At 34.6% G+C, this 26,760-nt stretch overlaps 1 long non-coding RNA gene across 1 annotated transcript; it reads left to right on the forward strand.

Moving 5' to 3' along the window:
* The first annotated feature begins 23,260 nt into the window (after window positions 1–23,260).
* Window positions 23,261–24,630, forward strand: LOC114319689 (uncharacterized). The gene is made up of 2 exons (XR_003649529.2): window positions 23,261–23,703; window positions 24,311–24,630. It is a non-coding gene; the product is annotated as an uncharacterized LOC114319689 (long non-coding RNA).
* The last annotated feature ends 2,130 nt before the right edge of the window (window positions 24,631–26,760 follow it).

Here is a 26,760-nt window from a genome sequence, read left to right on the forward strand (position 1 = left end):
CCACCAGTGCGTCGTTGTGAGGGCTTTGTAACCTTGCTAAGTCTTTATCAGAAAAGGTGATGACGTTTGTTGCCTCCGTTTTTTCCTTTTTCACGATAGGTTGTGCACTCAGTACCTCTCTCATGTGCTTAGCCTTTTTGATCATCCCTCTAAGTTCACATACTCATTCAGGTTCGATGATCCCATGTATTACATTGATTATGCCTTGGGGCGGACCGTCGACCAACATCTCATCCAGCCTGTTGTGGTCTTGGGGGTTGGTCGCGTTCCCCCTTCAATATATTGGTCCAGGTGGCCTACGGCCACTAAATCCTTATAGCTCAACTTTCTTCGTGCCCCCTTTTTAGAGAGCTCGAATTGGTCCTACAGTTCGGACTCCTGTTACGGTTCTGAATCTAATCTCACAAAGTGCAATGTGAGACTGATAAACACTAAAGAGTCCAACCCGAAAATCATTTTTGGAAAATCAGATTTTAAATCAAATAATGCCAAACTGGACTACTTTACCAGATTACAGAGTCGCCAGCTAAATATTTTATTTTGGAAAAATTTAGGAAACCCTGACTCGTGCCAAAGGCCACATGTTAGTCATCACCAAAGTTGCCTCGACTCAGGAACTTGGGTACGAGAGGGGAAGGTTCTAAAATGAGCACCCCCGCTTGCTCGATCAAAGATCAGCCTCTACTATCATGATATGTTGTTTTATAAACCTCATGTGTTCTTATTCTGGTTTATTAATCTAACTTTACTATGTGACGCACACAAGCAAGTATAGACTAAAATCGCGAGAATTGGAACGAATTCAACTCGTGTTTGCTTTCGAAAATGGTTTGAAAGTGTCACTTGCAAGTGGGCTAAAGCGCAGATTTGCCACCCTCAAGTGGGCTTAAAAACATGATTTGCCACTTCACAAAATGGGCTTAAAAACTCACAATCGCCGAATTGTTCTAATTCAAGCAACCAAGCCTTCACCCACAGGCATTCATGCAGTTTTTAACAAATAAGCACATAGCCTCATGGCAAGCATGCTATCATGGCAACACTCACACTCATGCAAGTATGCTAAAACGTAAAACTTACAGTGTACTCCAAGCCAAAATAAAAGCTAGTTAGAAATATGCATGATCCTAACTATACAGAATGCCTAATGCAACACATGTAATATGCAACTAAATAGGCTCGGCTATCTAAGATGGCATATGAATGCAACAATTTGACACACATATTCAAATAAGTATTGAAATACAATGCAGTTTGAATGATGCACCGAGTCCGGTGCATGCAAGACAAATGAATGATGCAAACATGCAAAGCATAAGGTATGCTAATTGAAACGTGACCCTAAACTAACCATCGAAAGCGATTAAGTAAAAAGGAGAAAGAAGTGGGGTTGGAAGACATGCACACACGCACGTACACTTATTACAACATTACGCCCTCGCGAAGGAGGGTCCTAATAAATAACCTAAGCTACACTAAGCTAAACTAATTATTACAAACCAAATAATTAACTATTCTAAGCTAATTATTGCAACACAATTGAAATTGAATAACTAGCTACGCTAAGATAATTAAGCACAATACTCAAATCAAATAATTAGCTATAACTAACTAATAAAAGCATGTATAGTGGCCTCGCGGGCGAGGGAGATATGCATGCTCGGTTGCTTCCTCCCGAAAATCCATCGCCTTGCCATCAGTTGCCTCTGTTTGCACTCGCCTTGATCTCTGAACACTGTATCAGCTTCCAGGCTGCTTTTGCCCTAACTCAGATACACTTTTGCACAAAAATAGACTGGTAGACGATCAGCCACAAAAGGTGGCTGCCGACTACCTTAACTAGCCAGTCGGCTAGTATAAGTGGCCAGTCGGCTACTGCAAGTGGCTGGTCGGCCACCCCTTTTTCCAGGCTTCTGGTTTTGCTGCAGCAGAGAACAACAGAGGCAAAGCAATGCAGTTTTCAAGGAATGTGTGTACTGCCACCCTCTTTATCATTTCTCAAGCTCAAAGGAGTGTGGTACTTGGCTCTCAAGCCATCAATCAAGCATTTTCAATGCATGATGGCGAAAGAGTCAAGCTTGTACAAGCTTAATGAATGCACAAATAGACTTAAAGGACCATCACCCTATCATGCATGATCAAGGGTGACGGCGACCAAGAAATGTGACACATTTCATCACTTTAAGTATGAAGCGTCCCACATTTCTTGTGTTTGGATTAACGTCCGATCTAAACACATGGAATGCAAACACAACATGCTTATCTTGGTCATGTTTTACTTGTCCGATTCTTGTTTACACATTTTACATTACCAAGTCATTCTTTAACCGGTTAAGTCCAAAATGAGTATCCTCTAATGAGAGAGGGGTCAACCAAATAATGGTTTAAGACATGAGAGAGATCATGCCTTTGGCTAGGAGGAACCCTCAAAAGAGGGTTAAAGCCATTGAGCACAAGCTCTATCTCAAGCTTAAACACAATCATAAGGTTAACCAACCCTCAAAACAAATGGAAAAATGAAGAAATGTGGGAGGTTGCAGAGTTTTTTAGTGCTAAAATGGCATGCTAAAGACCTTAAATCATGCAAGCAACACATACAAGACATATTCGAAAGCTAAAAGCATTATACTAGTGAAGAGCATTACACTAGAGGCATGCAATATCAAGCTTAAATGACCAAACTAGCTCTAGACAGAGCTTAAACATGCAAAACAATGGCTAAATCATGCTGGAATTGAAGCACAAAAATCTATAAAAACATGCTCATGTTTTGGCTCGCAAGCTAGGCTCAAAACATAACTCTCAAAAGCAATGAAAGAGTGAAGTATGTGAGAATGTGACAAGGCTATACACACTGAAATCATATATAAAATGATGCTATATCATGCAATCAACACATGCACAACATGTTAAAGGCCTTAAAATACAAAGTTAGTGAAGGCATTTACACTATAGCTATACAAGACAAAGCTCATATGATCAAAGCAGCCCAAAACAGAGGTAAATCATGCCAAAATAATAACAAAAACATGCTGAGATCAAGTCACAAAATTGTAGAAAAACATGCTCACATGTTAGGCCATCTACACATGCAAACAAGACACAAGGAGGGAAGGCCACCCCCTCCTATTTTGGACCTCAAAACATACTTTTTGCCACTGAAATTCCTCTGCAATTCAATGGTTAAAAGGCCAAAAAAAAGTTGTTTTAAAAGCTTTGAAAAAGAGCACAATACCTTAGCAAACAAGCTACAAAGGAAGATGGACCACCCCTAACTCCAAAACATACCTCAAACCACTATTTTAAACCATAAAAATAGAGTTTTTTGAGAGGTTAAAACCAGCTTCAAAATAGCATGCAAAGGTGGCTAAACAACTCACTAAAATAAGCTTAAAAGAGGTAAGCCTTTACCTTTGAAGCACAGCACTAAAACAGGTGCAAGTCTGAGCCAAAACCAAGCTTAAGACCTCAAATCAAGCTTTAAGGGACCTCAGCTCCAAGGTCAAGGTGTTTGGCTAAGGGTCTTAGTGCAAATGTGTAGAGAAAACTCACTTTCAAGCACAAAATAGGGAGAGAGAGAGAGGATTCTGGAAAGAGGCAGAAATTTTGCTCACAAAATTTTGTAACCCTCAAAATGGGGGAGAGACCTCCCCTTATATAGAAATGCAAGCCAAAAGCTTGTTTGCATAAAATATCTGGCACATAAAATGCTGGCACGTGTATGGAGAAGGCTTTCAGTGATCAACTGCTGGCACATAAAATATCTGAAAAATGAGAAAATTGGCCGTCGGCCAGTTCAGGTGGCCGGCCGGCCACCTCCCCTAGCCGACCGACCACATTAAGTGGCCGTCAAGGAGGAAAAATGGCCGACAAGTGCCAAAAGTGGCCAACAAGGCCTTCCCCCCCCCCCCCCCCCCCAGGCAAGAAGCACCAAGGTTTGGTCCAAAAATAAGGCCAAAACACAGAGGGTTTAGAGGCTCAAAGACAAGGCACTCAACCGAGAACTTCTGGCACTCAAAACGAGCACAAACATACACAATCATCGAGTGCGCAAACGATGACGTCTAAGTCTTAAGGTCGGTCAAAAATGGGGTGTCTACACTCCTCCAGATGTTTCCTTAATGGCGTACAGTTTTCAGTTTGGTGCCCCTTTTTATCATGGAAGATGCAATGATACCTTCATCGTAGCCCCTCTACGCTTTCCCCAACTTGGCTAGCCACCGAACGAAGGGTTCATCACGTATCTCGCTAAGAATCCGGTAGATTGGTTTATTGAATACCATGGCGATGGCAGTGCGGACTCTCAATTTCCTTGCTTGGGGGTCCTCTTTATTGGCTCGTTGGCCTCGCCTATTTTTGCTCGGTTGTTCTTCTTGCCCGACCGTGTTAACTTTTGCTGCAGATTTTTTGTCTGACATAGCTGTTGTGCCAGCTTTTGCTTTGGTACGAGTGACATCTTCTTCTACCCAAATGTGCTGATGCACTTTTTCCATTAGGGCCTTCATTATGAGGGGTGGCATCATTGTCATTGAATCCCTTAATTTATTGCCAGCCGGCAAACCTCATTTTACTGTGCGATAGCTAGGTTTGTGGAGCAATCTCTAATCTGATTAAAAGTCTCCCAATACCGGTTATTATAAGACCTTAATATATTCTTCTCACCCATGTCTGTGGAGAGAAGTTGGTTGATCTCCACTAGCGTCTTGGTGTTCGTTCTGAATTTGGTCACAAACGCCTCCGCTAGTTGCGCCCATGAGACTATGCTACCTTCCGGCAACCTTTCAAACCATGTTAAACCCAGATCACCAAGGCTGGAAGGAAACATGATACACATTAGAGCCTCGTTTCACCGATACAAGCCCATAACCTGGCAAAAGTGGCAAAAGTGCATATAGGGGTCTAACTTCCCCTCCTAAGTGGTGAATTTGGGCTAGTGGAAGCCTGAGGGTAATGGTGTGTTCTTTATCACCAGAACGAACAGTGAGCTCTGCAACCTCGCTAACGTTTTGTTTGCTGGTTCGTAAATACAGCATGGTTTTGGCATTCCAACCTCAACACTCCCATGTGTTGTAGGAGCCAACCGTTGTAGCGTAGAGACTCTACGGGGGTTGTGAGCCTAAGTATCTTCTCTCCTTCAAGCCCTTTCCTTTAGCACTGCACGTAGGTCTGCAGACCTAGGCAACTCCCTGTGCCTAGATGTTGTTTGGTGGGAATACGAGGGTCGATAACTGTTTCTCTCTATATAAGACCTTTCCGTCCTCGTTCTCTCAGATTTGGAGTAACTGGTCCTGGAAGTCCTTGATTGTGTAATGCCTGTCCTGAGGTTTCTACTTTCAGCTTGTGATGGTGTGACTTGCCTATCACGATCTTTTGAGTGGTAAGAGTGAGTATTGCCTTTGCGCCCTTCTTTTGTTGCCACCCATTTGCCTTTTATCTAGCGCTTCATCGTTTCCATGTCTGTCGCCATCCTCTATATCAATTCATCTTGCCCGCTAACACGATCCTCTAGAACCTGAGGATCTAGCCTCCACCTATGTCTGTTAGGGCTCTGACAGTGACGAGGACTTGAGCCCCATCTGTCTCGTGTGTCTCTCCGTGGGTTCTGTCGCTAGGGATCTAATTTTGCCATAGGCGGGATAAAAGGTAAACCTTCGCGCCTCTCACCCCTTTCCGGGGTTTGCCCATCAATAGCAGAGTGTAGTAAGTCTTCATTGTGCACCATAGATTTCAAATAAAGAGGAAACTCAATCAAAAGGTTTGTTCTTTATGTTTTTTTTATTCCCACAGACGGCGCAAATTGTACGAGTATGAAATAATCTTCTCGTATAATCCTATGGATCAGGTTTGCACTCCTCCAAATATTGTCGCTTTGCTTCCTGAAAACACAAATGTGAGCTAGCTGACAGGTCCAGAAATCCCTCCGATGCCTATGTCAGCAACTAGACAATAAGCTCTGTGTTTTTTGGAGTAAGAATTGTCATACCTGTACGTAGGTCTGTCATGAGATTTTATAAATTCTATTTGGCACAATCCTAGTAGGACTCCAACTCTTCGTATAAGAGTCCTCCTAGGAATCACACTCCCAAGGATAATGCCTATCCCGACAACACCTTACTCATTGCTAACCAAGTGAGATGGTTTTTACCTCGGCTAAGTTGGTGCAGTTTAGCCGAGCTAGTATGTCTCCATCGTGCTCTCAACAAAGCAATGATGTAGATAACCCTCAGCCGAGCTAAACTTAGTTCGGTCCTCGCCACTGATGCGTACCTTGGTTGGCTACAAAGCTTCCTTTTGGACAATTAAGTCGAAGCCTTGGCAACACAGCCGATCAGATCAATGTTAGTCTGCCCAAAACCGAGCTACCGAAGTCCCTACTACGGCCCATAACCCAGTCCTTAGCGTGGCCCAATTTATCTACATAAATTACCCTCTCAGCTATGTATGCCTTGTGATTGCTTAGGATCATTAGGATTTCTACTAGACTCTATGTTCATTTCTCATGTTGAAACTTTTCAAGTACAAAGCTGGTGGGTAATTCTAGATCGAAGGATCTCTTTTGTTTGTTGGCCAAGGGGCCTGATTCTTGTAGACATAATGCCTTTGATGTAATAAGGGTTGAACTTTTTTTGTTATGTAATTTGTAAGCCTAAGGGCATTGTCATTCAATTGCAGTTCATTTTTATCATATGTATGAACGAGAGAGAAAACTTTTATTATTTATTGTTGTTTATGGTAATAGCTTCCGCATGTATTATATTAGAATTAGATAATAATAGTAATAATAATGGTTATGGTAATATTAACCAGATCATAAAATATGGGGCGTGACATTTGAAGTGTCAAAATAACCAACAACTATATAAGGAAGATATAACCAAAATAATAATCGCACATTTAACGGTTACATTTCCATTAACGCAGCTAGTCATAGGGGAGGTCAGTGAAATTTCAAAAAAAATAAGAAAGGCTAGTGTAATTGTCAGGAACCTTAAGGGAAGTGACTGTAATTTACCTTTAAAAAAACTATAAATATGCTAAATAATATAAGTTATTTTATCAATAATTTTTTTTTGATTACATATAATAATGTACAAGAATAAAATTCTTTGCAATACTTTCTTATAATAATATTGTAATGATCAAAATTATTGTACTTGTGAAAACCCGTACTTAATTGTTCTTAGAAAAATAAATAAATGAATAAATAAATTGATTTATCCAAAGTCTATTTAAAATATATATTAGTGCATAAGTTAGTTTTAAATTAATCCAATTGAGTCACTAACAAAAACATTGTTAAGAATAATAATTTTGTGGATATTCAATATTTTTTTGTTTATAATTTATTTTAACAAGGATTCAACATAATAATTATCCTTATTAAATACTTTAGTTGAAAACCTTAGTTAATTAATTTTAAGAAACCCACACAAATACATAATTTAAAAAAAAAAATCAGAAATTCAGTGGCAGTGTGGGTGATTGATCACCCAACACTTATATGCACGCATCTAATAACAGGGAATAGGCTCATTATATTCCTTGGAATTAGAAGATCCGATAGGACTTATAACAATGATTAGAAGTGAGAGAGAGAGAGAGAGAGAGACTCAGTCAGGATGAACTCCTATATATATACTCATGCTTGCATTCTTCTTTGATCTGAGAAAAGAAAAGAAAAAAAAATTATGTGAGCAAGCTAAGTTAGAAGAAAAAGAGTAGAAGATCAAGGAAGTTTATAAAAAAAATTTCTACCATTTCATCACCCCATTTCAATCCTACTGCTAGGTAAGAAAACCCTCTCAACCCTCTCATTTTTTTTTTAATTTTTTTGAAATTTTTAGATTTATACTTACATAATAAAATGACTAAAATTGTAGATAGAATTTTATTTTTGGTTGTGTGTAAATTTTGTGATTTGTATATTGAATATTTGAAGGTTATTTTTATATTAATATCCTTAAAATCATGATATAAGTTTGAAATTAGGCTTGCATGTGTAGTTTGTGCCATTAAAGAGATGATTAAAGATTTTATTTGATTTGATTATATGGCTCTTAAATCTACCAGAACCTTATACAAATTTTTAGACAATTTTATACTCAACATTTTGAGATGATTTCTTCTACAACGTTCTTAAGAATGATGTCTAATTCATCTACGAATTTTTGTAACAATTATTATAGCTTTGTACGAATTTTTACCAAATTTTAATTAAATTTGAAACTATAGACAGATTTTACTGCATGTTTGAAAAATCATTAAAAATCCTATATTAAACCAAATCTAGTAATTTCTAAATAAAAAATTAAATTTGAGAAGTCTAGTTTCATAATAAAGTTTTATATTATGGAATTGATTTATAAATTTAAGTGTGGAATTATTTTAAGAAAATGTGACGAATTTGTATTATGAAATTTCTTGAAATTTTACAGAATTATTTATAACTTATTTTTGGAAATTTCTTTCTGAACAATGACCATAACATGTTTTTTGAATATTTCATGTAATTCCATGAATTTTAGACTTGTATAAATAATTTATTTATAATTTTAATTACGAAGAGTATGTTTTGAAATTTCTGGGCAGATTGAGAATGAACCAAGATTATTACTTTAATTATTTATTAGGACTGAAAAGAAATATTGTGCTAGTCTAATTAATTGAATCTTGTAAATTAGTAGCACATGCATGTGTGTGAATGTGGTTCATTTTTAAGTATTTAAAATTATCATTTCATACTATGATTTAATTTAGTTGTTTATTATAATTTTTTGCATTGATTGATTATTGTATAACATGTATGTAATATTTTTTGTTGGAAATTTTAATGAAATGGTATAACACTTATGGTAAGTGAAAATTTTAATTATTTGTAATTAATATAAAAACTGATTAAAATGATTAACAACATGTACAAAATTAATGATTGAGGGTTGATACCGATAATTCAGCGTAAGCCCTGATTTTTGATAATTTTTACATAATTGTGTCACGAAACCCTAAGATGGACGGGACTTATTTGAACCCTTATCAGTGTTTGGTTTTGGGATAAAGGTGAATGTGCGGGTGGCACGCAAGGAGGTTACGTACCCCTGGCAGACTGTTTGTAACGCCCCAAAATTTATAACACCTTATGAATACAACAAGCAACGTTCATTATAAGAAAGGATACAATTCCTTAACCTTTACATCATTAACCAATAAGGTTTGTACAAAATAGTCCCACATGTGAATTATACATTCAATGATATCCCATACATGAATCTATAGCATGTAGAATGTCAAATTCAAAAGTAAATAAAATGTCCTCAAGGGCTTACAAATTCCAAGGCTTAAGCCTGGTTACACAAAAATAATTTCATGAACCTATACATTTATAGCCCTTGGCTAGCAAAATGAACCACAACAAAATAAGAGTCATTTGCTCTCCACAACAGACGTCCACGCCCTTAACTCGGCGGACTCACCACATCTTTTCCTGTATCAAAATCCCATAGGGGTGAGCTTAAAACCTAGTAGAGAATTCTTAACAAAGTATATACATTTTATACAAGTCTCACAATCTGAAATGTACGTGCCACGCTATGCCTTTTAAAACAAGATTACATTTACATCTTTTGAAAACCACCATGCTCAATGATAACTTGAAATCTCAACAATTTAATTCAAAGGGGGCGGTAAATACGACTCAGGTAATCCCTAGGTTGGTGTCTGCAAGTAGGCATAACTAGCACTACCAAAAACCCCACTTTACCGGTTGCTAACTGGAAGGAAAGTGGTACCTTCTCCGCGCATGTTTTTGGTCTTTCACCTCGAACACTCAGGCCAACTTAATCAATCTCAACTACACTGCCTATCCGGACTTACTACCGTATTTACTCCAAACCATTCCATAAAAACTTATTCTACAGCATTCTTTTCTCAATGCAAAAGTTTTCAACTTTAAACTTCGAAGCTTAACATAATCAAATGAATTGATATGATAATGTAATGATTATCAATGCAATGCAACAATTCTTTCATGTTCAATTCTTCCACACAACCTTACCATTGTGATCACAATTCCCAAACCTCTTTTCAATGTAATCTCACAAGATGAATAAACAGACGTTTATTTCAATTCATTTAAGGGATAACACATTTCCCACATTTTGAGCATTCTCAACAATTTCGTCATTTCAAGACTATATCAATATTTTGAACAACTACCAAAAATTACAATTCTCATATTTCATGAAATTCATCATTTATATATATATATATATATATATATGTGAGAATTTCTCCATTTTTATTCACTTTGACACACAAAATAATATATCAACAAGGTCAACCAAGTATTCTTAACACTCTTTCAAAACCCCCAATTTCTAGGTTTTTCCTCATCACATTACACACACACACACATCTTTTGAAAGAATTTCTTCAAAAACATTTCTCCTGACTCAAAGTATTTCAGAACCCTCAAGAGAATTGTTTCATGAGAAACAAGGAGCAAATCCCCTCCTAAACCACCCACATTGTTGAGCCAACCATCAACATTCAATATTAACAAGAGAAATTCAAAAATCAACAATAATTCTTGCAAAAATGTATATATAACTCTAAGAAAGTCCCTACCTCAAGCTTGGAGAAGAAAATGAGATGAAACCCTTAAAATCGACGATGTTGAAACACGATCTTTACCACACACAACGATGCCCTTGATTAGCTCTCCAACTTTGATGAAGGAGTTTGGGTTAAAAATGCAATGGATCTAAAGAGATCAAGAGTTTTAAGAGGTTTGGTGTAGGAAATGTAGAGAGAAGGAAGAGGAAATGATTTTTAGAGAGAGATATGTGTAAAAAGTGACAAACACAACCCAAAAAGAGAGAAAATACAGAATTTTCAGAAACAGCGGAGTCCCGCACGTGAGGCACCCACTCCCGCAAGTGCGTAGTGTCCTCCCGCACATGCAGCACTCCCCTCCACACGTGCGACGCCCTAACCCCGCACCACCAGCCGCACCTGCCTTTTATGCAGTAGGCAGCCGAGGTTCTTCCCTGTTTTTCGCACGTGCGGCCCCTTTCCCACATGTGCGGCCCAAGACCCCGTACATGCAGCTCTGCCCTCCAGCCCAGAAAATTTTCAAATCAACACCGGACACTTCGAATCCAACCTCGCACCTCCCGAAATATGAGAAACTTGACACAAAAATCAAATAAAAGTGAGGACTTAGGAATAAGCTTCCAAACACAACAAAACCAACCCGTTAACAAGTCTCCCCCAATAAGACAAACCCAAGGTTAAACGAGGGAAAACGAAACGAGTAGCGCACCTAGTCATCACACCATTCCCTTGGAGCAAACAACGGATGTCACGACTTGGGTATATAACTCTGGGTGTTAGCATCCTTGGTAGTTACAATTGGTAACACTTGAATATTTGACCAATGAGGGGTTTCAAATTAACCGTGGCCACGATTTAGTGGCTGGTAAGAAAATCTCTTTGGTGAGATTTTGAGTGCCACCTAAACTATTAAAATTGTTAAAATTATTTTAATAATTGTTATATTGTTATTCTATTAATGTTCGTTATTTTTCTCTTAATTGTCATGATTATTAATCTGATTATTTTCTCTTAAAATAATGGTAGGTTTGTTATGTTTTCTTATTGTGTTGCAAAACTCATGGCATATGTTTTGTTGTCCTGACGTTTTGTGCCAGATTTTGACGAAAAATTAGTGGAAGCTGAAATTGGAGCCACTGCTAATATAGTGCCTTGACTAACTTAAAGCCAGGACTTTCGCAAAATAAAATTTTACTATTTTATGTATTAATGATTAAGGATGTTATAATGTTGCTTAATGTTGTATTTGGACTTTTAATTTTATTTTTTTTTTAATTTAGTGTTGTTAAACTTTTGATTGTGTGAGAATTGAAATTTTCATATTAACATGTTAAATTTTTAATTTAATAAGTTATTTATTATTTAATTTCCTTTGATGTTCCAAAACAAAAGAAAAAAAAATTGGGGCGTCACAGTACTAATGACTATATTTTAAACTTAAATCATCTATTTAAATCACACATTTTTTAATTTAAATCATATACTCAAACTAATATTGTAAAATTATTATAAAGAGGATTATTTTAAGAAACTCTACTCCAACCATGGTAGCCATTAACTTATATTCTTTAATAAAAAGTACTAGTGGCAATCAATTTCTTTCAATGGACTTCATTTACTATATCATTTTTTAATGAACTAATACATTCAAGCAGACATATTTTTGTTTTTTATTAAGAAGTTAATTTTGATATTTTTCAATAAAATTATCTTTTCAAGTAGATTTTTTTTCCCTAATATTTTATCCATTTTTGCACTTTGTATAGATTTTATAAACATCTACACAAAAAATAAAGAAAATAAATCACTGGGAAAAAAAAAGTCATAAAAGACCGATTTAAGAGATAGTACTAAACTTAGTTATCTAACTTCTTGCTTCTCTCAACCCACATTAGGTTATTGAATAAGATCAGAGGATTGGACTATCTCGAGAGAGGAGGTGAATTAGGGTAAATTATACCTTACTCTCTTTATGTATGATTAGTTTCTCATTTTGATTTTTAAAATTTTTTTTTCACTTTAACCTTTCATACTGACACAAACCAAAACCCCAATAATAATGTCACGTGGGAGCTAATGTGATTTTTTCTAATCTAATTTTAAACATACATTAGGTTTAGGAGTAAATTGGAAAAAAAAAAATGAAACATGAATGCCAAAAGTATGGGAAAAAAATTCAAGGGTTAAAGTGGAAAAACAACCAAACGTAAAGGGGCAAGGTGGAATTTACCCAAATGAATTATCTATCTTATGGAATAAGTATTAAGCTTGTGGATAATAATGTGTATTATCTCATCCCAAATTGGGGAGGAACTCAATTGAAGGGGATATTATTGTATACCTTTATAATTTTGTCTACAAATTTATATAATGCCCTACTATTTCCCAATACCCTTGTTGCTTTTTTTGCATAATATTTTTCATATATATAACACAAATTAATTTTATATAATATTTTTCATATATGATATAGTCCTTGGGATATAATCTAATGGGTGTTAGAGAAGAAAGGGGTGACAAAATGTTACATTGATGTAATTAGGGATATGTATGAAAGTGTGGTGACCACTGTTAAATCGTTTGTTGGAGAGACAATTGAATTTCCAATTATTGTAGGATTAAACCAAGGATTAACCTTAAATCCATATCTTTTTGCTTTAGTTATGGATGAGTTGACAAAAAATATTCAAGATGATGTGCCATAGTGTATGTTTTTTGCAGATGATACCGTGATAGTGGATGAGACTAGAGAATGAGTTAACACTAAGTTGGAGAGAAGCACCTGAATCTAAAAGATTTAGGATAAGTAGAGCTAAAAGAGAGTACATGGAGTGTAATTTTCGTAACAATAACAATGGAAGTAGAGGAGAAGTGAAGATTGAGAACCAAGAACTAAATAAGAGTGAACAATTTCGTTATTTAAGATCGATTATTACAACGGCTGAGGAAATTGGAGCGGATACAGTTCATAGAATTAAGGCGCAGTGGCTTAAGTGGTTGAGTGCGTCTGGGGTACTGTGCGAAAAATGAGTGCCCACTAGACTAAAAGGGAAGTTCTATAGAACGGTTATTAGACTAGCGATGTTGTATGGTTCGGAATGTTGGACAACTAAGAAACAACATGTAGATAAGATGAATATTGCTGAGATAAGGATGCTAAGGTAGATATGTGACAAGATTAGAAAAAAAATAGAGTTAGGAATGAGTATATTTGAGAATGGGTAGGAATAGTACTAATAAAAGATAAGTTGAGAGAGAATAGATTGAGATGGTTTGATTATATACAACGGAGACCAACAGAGGCAGTAGTGAAAAGATGCAATACAGTGACGGTAGATGGAAGTGCTAGCGGAAGAGGCAAACCTAAATTGACGTAGGCTAGTGTAATAAATAGAGATATGAACCTCATTAACTTAACTAACGAAATGGCTTTGAATAGAGTCAAGTGGAAAAGAAGAATTCATGTAGCTAACTCCATTTGATGGAACTTAAGGCTTGGTTAGGTTTGGTTTGGTAATATTTTTCATATATATATACCTGCTAATTTATTTTTCAACTTAGTCAAATTAGGCCTTTGTTTAGATGGGCTGGATAATGAAAGGATTGCAATTCAATGGACTATTAGTCTTGAGTTTATTTGTCCCTGAACTATTTGACTGCATGTGTATCTCGTGTTTGTTTTGTCATGAAATTAGATGTTTAGAAATTATTATTCTAATAAATTTTATGTTTGTTTGAGTAATTATAAAAAATGATAACTGATTAAAAGATCATTGTGTCTTTTTGAGTTGTTTATTAAGGTGGCGTTTGATAAAGTTGAAAACTGAAAATTGAAAATTAAGTATTGAAAACTGAATACTAAATTTTTTTTTAACTGAAAAACCGTTTGATAAAAATTTAAGTACTTAAGTAAAAATAATTTACTTGATATGTATAAAATCAATTTTAAAATTTATTATTTTCAAAATGTATATTTCAATTTTTATATTAGGATGGTGGTGGTGGTGGTGGTGGTTATGGTTAGTGGTAGTAGTAGTGATGGCGGTGGCGTGGTGGTGGTGGTAAGGGTAACAATGGTACTAGTAGTAAAATGATGGTGGTGCTTATAACAACAATAACAGTGGTGATAAAGGTAATGGTAGTAGTGGTGGTGCTAGCGTTGGTGCTAGTGGTACCAACGGTAATAGTGGTGGCGGATAGTGGTGGTGGCAATAGCCGTAGCGATGGTGGTGGTGGTGGTGGTGGTGAGTTTATAATAGTGTATATTCATACTTATGTTTAATATTTATAAATTCATACAAAATTAAGTAAGTTTCATGTAATTTAATTTTTTTTTTAAAAAAAATTATCCTATATTTTAAGAGGCATTTAAATTTTTAAGTAATATCAATTGTAATTATCAAACATGCTTCATTGATTATCACTTAATAGATTCAGTTTTAAGTGCTAAATTAGGTTATCAAACACCCCTAAGTAATAGAAATGACAAATCTGACTTTAGATTTTATTTTATTTTTTGAGTAGGACTTGTAAGACTTTTCAAAATCTACTAAATATTTTTGTTAATCAGCAAACAAAAATAAATTTTATTGATGAACCCAAATGCAATACATAACGCTAAATTAAAAAAATAGCTCAAATAAACATCAACAAAAATTTTAAGTGTTGAAATCTAAATGTTGCATAAATATAAAAATAAATAAATAAATTGGGACCAAATTTGTTTTGTGAATAAAAGTAACATCAATAAAAAAAAACATTATGTAAAAAATATGGAGAGAGATACTAAATAGTTGAGGCCAAATTTGTCTTTTTATGTAACACTCCAATTTTAGTTCTCCAAATTATTACCAAATTTCTCTTTTAAGTCCAATTACATATCATGAGTGCGAAAATAAGAATACAAACAAGTTGATGGAAAGTGCTCTATCTGGTAATATACAAATGATAGAGTTTGCATTACAACATATTAGAATTAATGCCCTTAAGCTTACATCAAAATTTACGAAGATATACAAGAACTATATCATTTCTACAGCAAATTAATCCTTCATACAAAATCTAAAGGAATAGTCGATCAATAATATGACTTCTGGATCGTCAGAATGTGCAATCGTATCCGTTCTTGAAAAATGGTTAAACAACATAGGAAGAACACATAGGTCTAGTAAAGATCTACAATGATTCTTAACAATAGATACATGTGATCATGAATGCTATCAGATGATAATTAGGTAAGTAATGTGCTCTTTTATATCCAAAAGAAAATGTACGTAAATATATATATTTCAAAATCCATCTTTTTACTTTTCAAGGAAAATTCGGTTATCATCTTTCCATCTCATCAATTATGATTCAGAAGAAATTCTTCAAATTACCTTTACTTTAGAGAAAAGTTTTAAAATAATCAATCATTCACTCATTCTAACTTTTAATCCCAAAATGTTAATTATACCACCATCTGTCACTTACTCTATTCTGTACAACACCAATTATACAAACTAACATCTATTATATAGTCAAACAACCTCATTTAGTTCATCATAAAATTATCTCGATTACACACTTTAAATCCCTTTCACAATCCACCACATCTTGCATATCTACACAATCATATTACTCAACAACAAATATAACATAACTAAAAAGAAATTGGCTTTGACAAACCATTTTGACACAGCTTACCAGGTACTACTCCAGAAGGAATCTGGAACCTATCTCAAAGCACTACGCTTTACCAGTGACTACCCGAAAGGAAAACGGAACAGTCTACACGCTTTACTGGATACAAATCGAAAGGAAAGAGGAACCTTTATTAATGCGCCACGCTTTACCGGTCATAAACTGGAAAGAAACAGATCCTCTTTCCAAAATTTCAATCCATTAATATAACGATTTCGGTTTAGACCAGACTCATTTCTTGCTTTTGAATCCGAGAATCCATATCCTTAACTATTGTTCATTTCATTTTCATCTTGATGCTAGTTGAGTTTGGTTGTTTAGGAGCTAGTGTTGTGTTTGGAACAAGTTAGGAGTTAGTTTTTCAAACGAGTTATTGTCCAGATTTTTGCATGTTTGTCTGCAAAACTTCTGGAAGTAGAGTATCTTTGCTCGACCAGTGTTTCTTGTGCTTGAGCGGTCTTTTACAGGTTTGAGTTTCTAGAAGGGGCATTGTGCGCTTGAGTAGTGTTTTTGGTTGCTCGAGCAGTGTCACTTTTTTGTATCTGATGCTCGAGCGATGTTTTGGTCGCTCGAGCAGTCTGCGCGTATATCAGTTTGGAAAAAGGGTTTTCTGAGTCACTTTTCACCTTCCTTCTCTCTCTAAAAACATTCCAAATCCTAGTTCTTCACTCTCTCTCTCTAGTTCATGCATTCAAGCCCCAAATACTCCCAATCTATTGATTTCTTCACCCTAGTCCTTTGGAGAAAAAGGTCAAGCACGTTGAGAGCTTCATTTTAATCGAAGGAGATATCGTTTTCGGCTCCGCCAAACGTCAACCTTGCTCTCTCTTGTCTTCTAATCTTGATGTAGGGATTTCTTCAACCTTTGGTATGATTTTTACCTTGATTATTTGTCTATTGACAGAATCTAGTGATTTAGGGGATTTTAGGTTAAACCTAGGGTTTAATTTTGAATTGAAAAAGAGGGGTTTTCAAATGGGTTCTTGAGAAAGGTTATGGGGATGTGTTTATGGTTGAGATATGTTAAAATTGTAGATTTCTTTACTTCAAATTGATTTTGAAAGTAAAGGGGTTTTGTTCTAAAATTATGGATATTTGGTTGTGAAAGAAAATGGAAAGTGATTTTGGGTTTTGCAAGAATGGAACGAATGTGTATGTTGAAGATGATGGTGGAGTTGGATGTGTAATATCACTCCCATTTTGAAAATGATGAGATTATATCTTTTGTTGGGAATAATTTGTTGAATAGAAATATCTGTTTTGTGCTATCAGTGGAGGATAGCTTTGATTGTTATAGAAATTGCATGAGGATTAGGTGAATTGAAACCAATTACTTATACATCTTTATTATGCATTGTTTCATACTTAAACGTTGAAAATGTATTGTTTTGAGAAAATGGGTGAATACCTTGGTGAATTTGATCAAAAGGTATGGTTGTGGTTATTATGTTGGCCTGTGTGTTCTTGGTGAAAATTCATAAACCAGCGCAGTTAGTTGTCGATCCTTCCGGTTAGTATCGGTAAAATGGCTTTGGTAGTACTTGTATAGCCTACTGGTAGACACGTACCTAGAAATTCTCAGTGTTTTGTATCCACTACCTTATTTGGTAATAATAAGGGTTATTTTCATAAATTGATATATAATCTGGCATTGCATTGTTTTGAGATGGAAATATGAAACGTTTGATAAATGGCATGCATATGCATTCACCTTATGACTTCATTAAGATTTATATACTGTGTTAAAGCATTTTTACTGGGCTTTAGCTTACCCCATGTGGAAAACAACTTTCAGGTGTTGATAATATGCCTCCACTCAGAACATAGCTTGGGAGGACTTGGAGCCAAGGGCTTCATTTTGTTTATTTTGATGTAATTATTTTTGTACAAGTCTTGGGTTTTAATTATATTGAGTTGAACTCATTTTGATATACCCAAGAATTGACTTGGAAAGATATAGCCATGAGGCCATATAATCACTTGAGTTTTCCTTTATTTCGATTCCTGTATACATGCATGTGTCATCTTTTGTATGATCAAGGCCTATGATTGGAATATAAAGCATTATGTTATTGATCTATTGTAAAGAATATTATGAGATGGTTATTGTTATTATTTCGGGGCAGTACAATTAATTCCTCATATAATTCATCGTTCCAACTCATAGAATTAAATCAATATCATAGTACACATATAACCTAATCTACAATAATCAATACCGTCCTCCACCGATGACCATGGACAAAACCTCTACAAGTTTAATGACATGAATCCTCATCAATGAAACAATGTGATTTCCATACTCCGATATCAACAACCTTTATGAGAATTAAATCAATAAACACAATATCATACGCATTTCATAATTTACCTCACCAATTTCACATTCCCCATTCCCATGATTCAAGCTAACTCCACACTGATCATTTTTATCTTATTTATAAGCAAAATATTTCTACTAAAATTTCTACTCACAAAGTTAACATAACTCTACAATCATTAAATCTTAGCTTATTCCATTACTCAACATTATTTCATAATTAGAAATTAGGACTTTTTGCTATAAATCACATAGACTTGTTCTAATGGCTTAAAACTTCTATAATTCACTACAAATCATAAGTTTAACTTCTTCATTTCAAAACCCTAATATTTTTTTACATGCTTTTCAAAAAACTTTTTCAAATGTGATGTTTTATGCAATAGAAAAATACCACACATCTATCTATCCGAAATTATTGAGGAGAAGTAAGAAAATCCTTACCTCTTGAAGAGAGACAAGGAAGCTCAAAAATTCACCGGCAATGAAAATAAGATCCGTTCAGATCAAGAGGAAGTCCTCACCGTACTCTACGTTTTGGTATAAGGAACTGGGAGTTAAAGTGTCACGACCCAAACCCACCACTATAGGACATATTTAGAAATAGATGAAACGGTTGAAGCTTGGAAGCTCAAAACTGACGGAAAGAGAGAGAAAGAGATAAAAGAGAAAAATCTGAAAAAGTGAGGAAAAATGGACCAAAAGTGACTTTTTAAAGGCCTACTCCCGAATAGACCGCTTGAGCGGTCAAATCTGCGCTCAAGCGGTCAAAAGTGTGCTTGAGCGGTGAATCGAGGCTTGCAGTATCTCAGACAACTTCAAAAAACAGAGTTGGAAGGGTCTATAGACCGCTTGAGTGGTGAAACTTGCGCTCGAGCGAACTATGCACATAGCTCAACTTTGCAAACTTTGAATTGGCATAACTCTCTCGTTCGAACTCCGTTTTAAGTTGTTCTTGTGTCTAAATCAAAGCCCCAGAAATAATCTTTCCTATGGTTTTATCCTCACATCAAGATTCAAAGTGTGGAGAGAGAAAATGGTAAAAAAGTGAAAACCACTAAGAAACAACTTTTCGAATTTGGGATTTTTGATCCAACCTCACCCAACCATTAAGGTAATGCTTCATCCAAGGCTCAAATATTGATTACGAAGGTTTTCAATTATAATAATCGAAGGGTCAAACATGATTCTATTACGCCAAGGAGTCCAAAGTACTACATTTTACATGCTAATCTGAAAGAGGAATTGTCCAAACATTTTATATCCTACCACCCCCTAGGATAAAATAATCCCACATATGATAGATAATTAGTCAAGTCATACTATTAGTCCAACATTCACTTTTCAACTTAAACAACAAATTAGATGTAATAACCCACATTCTTGTCTTAGTCATGTTCATGTGCATTCGCATGATTTTGTCTTGTTAAGCTTGCATTTGTAGACTTTGACTTGTTTTGCCTAAGTAAAAGTTTATGTCTTGTTTTGTGCTTATGTATTTTGCCTAAGTCTTATATGCATGCTTTGTTCCTTGTTTGCTGTCTCAAGCCTAGGTCATGTTAAGCCTAGGTCACACCTTTGAACCTCTTACACCTAGGACCATCTTGGAACCACCTTGGTTGACCTCCACCATCACCTAGGCATATTGGTCGAGATGTCATCATCTAGGCCGAGGTGTGTATCATCTAGGCCGAGATATTATCATCTAGGCGTCCTAGATCTTTGATCCTTGCACCTAGTGATCTTGTTCCTGAACTGGTATGACCTAGACCGAGGTGTGGCACATTTTGGCTGAGGTGTGGCACAGCTAGGTCAAGTGTTATCCTTTCTAGCCGAGATCAGTGAAACCTTTTGCCAGAAGCCTTGTCCTAATCCGGGATCATTACCTGCCAGAGTGCCCATGTCACCTTACTTGTTAAACACACTTTGTCATACTCTTGTCTTGTCATTCTGGCACCTTTTTGAGGTTATCCAATCCGGCATTGCCACGCGTCCCAGCATAGGGTTAAGTCAGGTGCTAACTGAGAAACCCATATCATTTTGTCATATCCTAGCCTTGTAGAGAGAGAAGCTCTAGGAAGAAGACGAAGAAGTTCTTAGAGAGAGAGCTGGATTTCCGAGCTTGATCCTTAGAGTTTGAACCGTTGGATTTGCATTTTGAGGTTAGATTCTTGATCTACTCTTGTCGTTCTTTATGTTGATCTAATCGCATTGCATGATCCAGCATGATTCATAAGTCATGCATTGATTTAAAGTTTGGTTTTAGAAAGAGAAAATGATGTTCTTGTGTTCTTGAAGAAAAATCATGTTTTGATCCGAAAGTTTGTAACAAGTTCCATGTTTTTGTGTTTGTTTTCATGGAATCTTCAAGTATGGGTACCCGAGTCCATGTTTTTGAACTCATATCATGAAATCTTAGATTTTGGAATAAAAGTTATGAATCTAGCATTCATGTTCTTCAAGGGAGGAAACCCAGATTTCCAGACTTCACATTTGCTTAAGTGTAGTCACTGAGACCCACTCTGGCCTAAATCTCACACCTAGGCCAAGCATCGTATCTCACCTTGGCCTACCTTGCATGATCGCTTGCACCATTAGTCTATCTTGCATGCATACCTAGGCCAACCACCACACACCTAGGCCGACCATGGTACACCCTTGCTGGCACCTTGTAACACCTCGGCAGGCAGCTGCACACCGAAGCCTACATAACCACACCTCGGCCAAGAGGTGTGGGACCTCAGCCAAGACCCCTTGAGTTCACCCAGTTAGGCCATTTTTGCCTAGATCATCTCTGTGCATCCATTCCAAGACCTGGTTGGTATCCAGCATGTTTTCCCTAGATGAAAAACAGTGATTTAACTCCCAACATGTTTTGCTTTGTCTTGACTTGGTTTTAGAAAGAAATGCTGGGAACATTTTCATTCATGTAAAGTTTGTTTTAAGAATGCATTGCACAACCATCTTTGAGCATTCCTTCTTGTCTTCTTGAAATGCATTCAATAGACTTTGCTATATGATTGTAGGTCTTGGATTCTTGCCTTAATCCCTACACCCGAAGATCTAAGTGAGTGGTATTTTTAATAAAGCTATGTTACAATGTTTTGCTAAAAGCTTTGCTTTGTTTCGTTTTGAAAAAGTATTTGTTCAAGTATGAATGATTATCCCTAGTTTTTGTATCAAGTATTATGTTTGTTTTGATGACATTCTTGGAACGTCCTTTCGTGCTAGGGGACGTTAAGCTTATGTAGCACCTTTGTTGAGATATCTCTTTTGCCACCGACGGTCTTGTATGGGTGGATTTGTCTAATCAATCTCGGGTCGGCCACCGACGGTCATGAACAGTGTGCTTTGATTCCGAGACGATTATTCCCTTGTTTTGCCACTGACGGTTTTCCGCGTGGGTTGTCTAATCGATTCCGGGTCGGCCACCGACGGTCGTGAACGGGTGTGCTTCGATTCCGGGACGATTATTCCCTTGTTTTGTCCGGAATGTCATCCTTTGGTATTATGTAGATGTTATTAACATCCAAGAAGCTTTGAAAGACTTTGATTGATGAACTTGATTCATCTCATGCTTTGTACAAGTTATTATATGTATTGTTTTGATAAAGATCTCGGATATCATTCATTCAAACCTTTATTAATTATATCATTCACTGAGTATCCAAGCTCACCCTTCCCTTTATATATATGTAGGTGGCAAGCAACTAGGCGGTGACGCCTAAGATGTTATTTGCAAGATGTTTTGATTCATGTTTTGTATCATCTTGAAGATTATGCTTCTTAGTTTGTAATTCATTTCTTTTGTATATTTCGGCTTGAGAAACTTTTTGATCAAGATGTAATATGTACTCCATTTTATTTTGTATTCAAGTTGTAAAACTATGTTAAGATGTATGTCATTTCATTTGATCTATGCACAGCTCTTATGGACTACTTAGATTTAAATTTATTGCTTCCGCACATGTAAGCCCCATATGTATACTCTGATTGTGTGTGAATCTTTATAAGTTGACCTTTGGTAATCTCGGATTACTGTCCATCATGGCACCATTCTAGTGGGGCGGAATGGGATCATGACATTAGAGGTGTAGAGATGAAATCCAATCCCATGTCCCAATCCCTTCAAAGAAGCACCCTCCTAGTGCTTGTTATCCAAACGGTAAGTAGTGTTTGATTTGCTAGAATAATTTTGGGTAAAAATGGAATGACAATTTTTAGAATTTCTTAATGGAATCACCATTCTCTTATATTAGTGAATGATGATTCTATTTTTTTAATGTGCATTTCTTTTCTTTCTGGATAAGTTTTAAAAAAATAATAAATAAATAAATAAAACCTTAGAATTTAACCCGATTAACAAATCAAATTATTTTTAAAAAATAATAAATATACAAAAATAAAATTTTACATTTTTAATTTTATCAATTCAAACCTAAAAATTACAATAAGATTTCAATTCCAATCCTCCACCCAATCCTATTAACTTGCTTAATAGGGAAAAAAAAATTAATAGAACAAATGGAACTACTTTTCTAGTTCTTTTAATTTTATTTTAATCTCAACTTTAATTTTGCCCACACCAAATCACCACCAGGGTTTATCAAACCATCAAATAAATCAAGCCAACCTTCATGAAAGCTATAGTACATTAAACCACATGGGATCATACCACCATCACACTCTCATCATCTCTACACAACTACCTATATACTCTACCTCTCTGTCAATGTTCTTCCTCTGGTGCTCCATTTTTCATGTTTTCCTTTTTTAACCAATTGTCACCTCCCTCTCTTTCCAGTTTCTTACTACGACAGTCGCCTCTATGCTCTCTCCACGTTTACCTCCATTGGTAGCGGTCGATGAATCGATTCCGACAACTGAGATTGTCCAGATCTACAAAATCAATTCTCTCTTTTTCTCTATCTATCTCTTTCTCTTTGACGAGATTAATAAGTTATGTTCTAGTGACAGGATTAACAGATCTGAGGGAGACGATGGAGAGAGGCAACGGAATTGAGAGAGGCAGTGGATAGGGATGGCAGATCTGAGGAAATGGAGATGGGAGAGTGACGAATCCGAAGAAGGTAGCAGATCTGAGGAAATTTTAGGAATTAAAATTTAGGAATAAAATTATTTTTTAGGAACTAAATATTTTTATTGTGAAAAGTGTCGTTATTATATTTTTAGCAATAAAAATTGGACAGTAATGAAGAATTATTTTTCTTTTGAGATCAATTTTTTTTTTATAATTATTTTGTCTCTATTTATTAGTGACATGTTTTAAATTTTGTCATTATAACTGTTATTTTTTACTTTTCAAGATAATCTTTTAGGGCATGTTTGATTGGGTGGATTAGAGTATGGGATTAGGATTATTAATCCGTGGGCTCAATTATCTCATGTTTGTTTTAACATATTGGTTTAGGATTATTAATCCAACAAATTTGTAGGATTATTAGTAATGGGGTAGGGGTGGGATTATTAATCCAATGGATATTAATCCAATTGGATAGTGAATCGTACACTAATTTAATAGGATTATTAATACTTCACTATTAGTCTTTTGAACCAAACATGACCTTAACGATTATTCTTGTAATGATGGAAATTGAACTCTAAATATTTTTTGTAACAAATTTTTTATTTTTAGAGATCAAAACATTTGATATCTAAAACTGCTATGTATTGTAGTGTAGTAAAGGCGGCTGCATATCTGAGGGCGGAGTGCGATGGATTTGAGTGAGGCGGTGGCGTGTGAGGGTGAACCATGGTGGATTCGAGAAAAGTGATGGTAGGAGAGATAGGGAGTGGTGGAGGAAGAGGACTGCCGAGGCAGATGTAAAGATGGGTTGCGGGTAGAGCGACTTGTTTGTGGTATAGGCAGCAGTGAGGGGGAGGAGAGGGTGTGTTTCAATTTTTATTTTATTTTATTTTTTTATTAAATATAAATTTGTAATAAATTTTGTTACATAATGATCAGTGTAATGACAAAAATACCCCTTTTCCGTTAATTGCATCTATAGGGATTTTTAACCTCAAATCTTGTGGAAGTTCCAATCTGTCAATATAAATTTCTTGATTTTTTTATTTTAAAAAAAAAATTCTTAGCATTTATTAACTTCTCATAATCTCAAGTCTTACCCTCATAATAACACTTTAATGCATTAAAACAAGTATAAAAAAAATTCTTTAAAATTCAACACATATGAATTTCTTGAAAAGTTTCAACACATATGATTATTATCTCTGATAATAACACTTTAATGCATTAAGAACAAGTATAAAAAAAAATTTATTGAAAAGTCCAACACATATGATTATTATTAAAATATTAAACTTTAATCTATACTATATATTAAGCAAAAGGGATTTTTAACCCCAAGGCCTGTGGGAGCTCCAATCTCCTAATCCTAATTTTTAAAATTTTTGATTTAAAAAAAAAACCTCAACATTTATTGACTTCTCCCAACCCAACCTCAGCATTTATTAACTTCTCTCAACCCACAATCCCTTTTGACTTCTCTCATAATTATTGCAACACACTTTCCAATTTCTCCCATATACTATGGTTACACACAAAAATAAAAAATAAAAAGATAAGAATTTAGCTATAGATCTCAAAAAGATATAACATCTAAATTTGAATTATGATTAAATAATATAATTATGTATTTTTTTTTATGTATATCTACCAAAATTTTAAATCACTTAATGGGATAAATTAATCAATTTTTCAAAATTATTGATTTTTAATTTACAAAATAGATTAAAAAAAACTATTGACTGATTTATTTATTTAATAACAAAAATATTTCATAATCTCTCCCTCCTAATCTCTCTCACAAATTTTCAAAAAAAAAATATTAAAACTTGCATTCATTTTCTCTTCCCCAAAAAATCAGATAATATTTTCTATTAAAGTTGTAGATATCTACCTTTATTTTATATATTATATTATAACATAACAAAAAAAACTAAAAAACTAAAAAAAAAATTTTAAAGTTTATCTAAATAAACTTTAAATCAATAAAACTCACATGTCTATCACATATCTAACTCACATCATAACTTACCTAAATAATAATAATTAAAAACAAATGGAAATCACAGATAAATTAAATTTTAAAAAAAAAAAGATACCCACAACTCCATCTTAAATAAATTGAAAAAAAAATACCCGAATAGAAACCACACAAAAATAAAAATAAAAAGAAAAAGATATATCTATCTATCTATCTATATATTAAGCAAAATGGAGTTTTTAACCCCCAAGACCTATAGGAGCTTCAATATTCCAATCTAAATTTTTTAAATTTTTTATTTAAAAAAAAAAACTCAGCATTTATTGATTTGGTCAAAATCCTCTGATTAGTATTTATTAATTTTTTTTCAATCCACATATCTTTCTACATGCCTGCAATTATTGATTTGGTCAAAATCTCCTGATCAGCATTTAAAATTCCCTCATACAAATAATTATAGATACAATTCGTGTATAGTTACTGCAATACCTTTTTCAACTTCTCCCATACATTATGGTTAGTGATAAGAAAAAAATCTTAAAAAACATAATTTATATATTAAAAAAAATCTAAAACAAATATAAATATCTATAATTATCTCGTGTATAGCACGGGTGATAGGCTAGTATAATATAATAAAAAAAAGAATACATTTAATTTCTTGAAAAATCCAACACATGATTATTATCAAAATATTAAACTTTAATATAATATAAAAAATGAAAAAATAAAAAATAAAAAATTTTAAAAAAATAAATAAAAAAAGACATTTAAAAATCGCAATTCACATGTATAGATAATTGTAAACATATTAATATAATATAATAAAAAAAAAGACATTTAATTCCTTGAAAAATCCAACACATCATTATTATCAAAATATTAAACTTTAATATAATATATAAAAGGAAAAAAAAGAAGACATTTAAAAATCGCAATTCACATGTATAGATAATTGTAAATATATTAAGAAAAAGGGGATTTCTAAACCCCAAGTCTTATGGGAACTCCAATTTTTCAATCTTAATTTTCTAAATTTTTTATTTAAAAAAAAAAAACTCAGCATTTATTGAGTTGATCAAAAATCTCTGATCAGCATTTATTAACTTTTTCCAATCC

This window comes from Camellia sinensis, chromosome 4 (assembly GCF_055761805.1).
Source record: "Camellia sinensis isolate YWXY chromosome 4, ASM5576180v1, whole genome shotgun sequence".
NCBI lineage: Eukaryota > Viridiplantae > Streptophyta > Magnoliopsida > Ericales > Theaceae > Camellia > Camellia sinensis.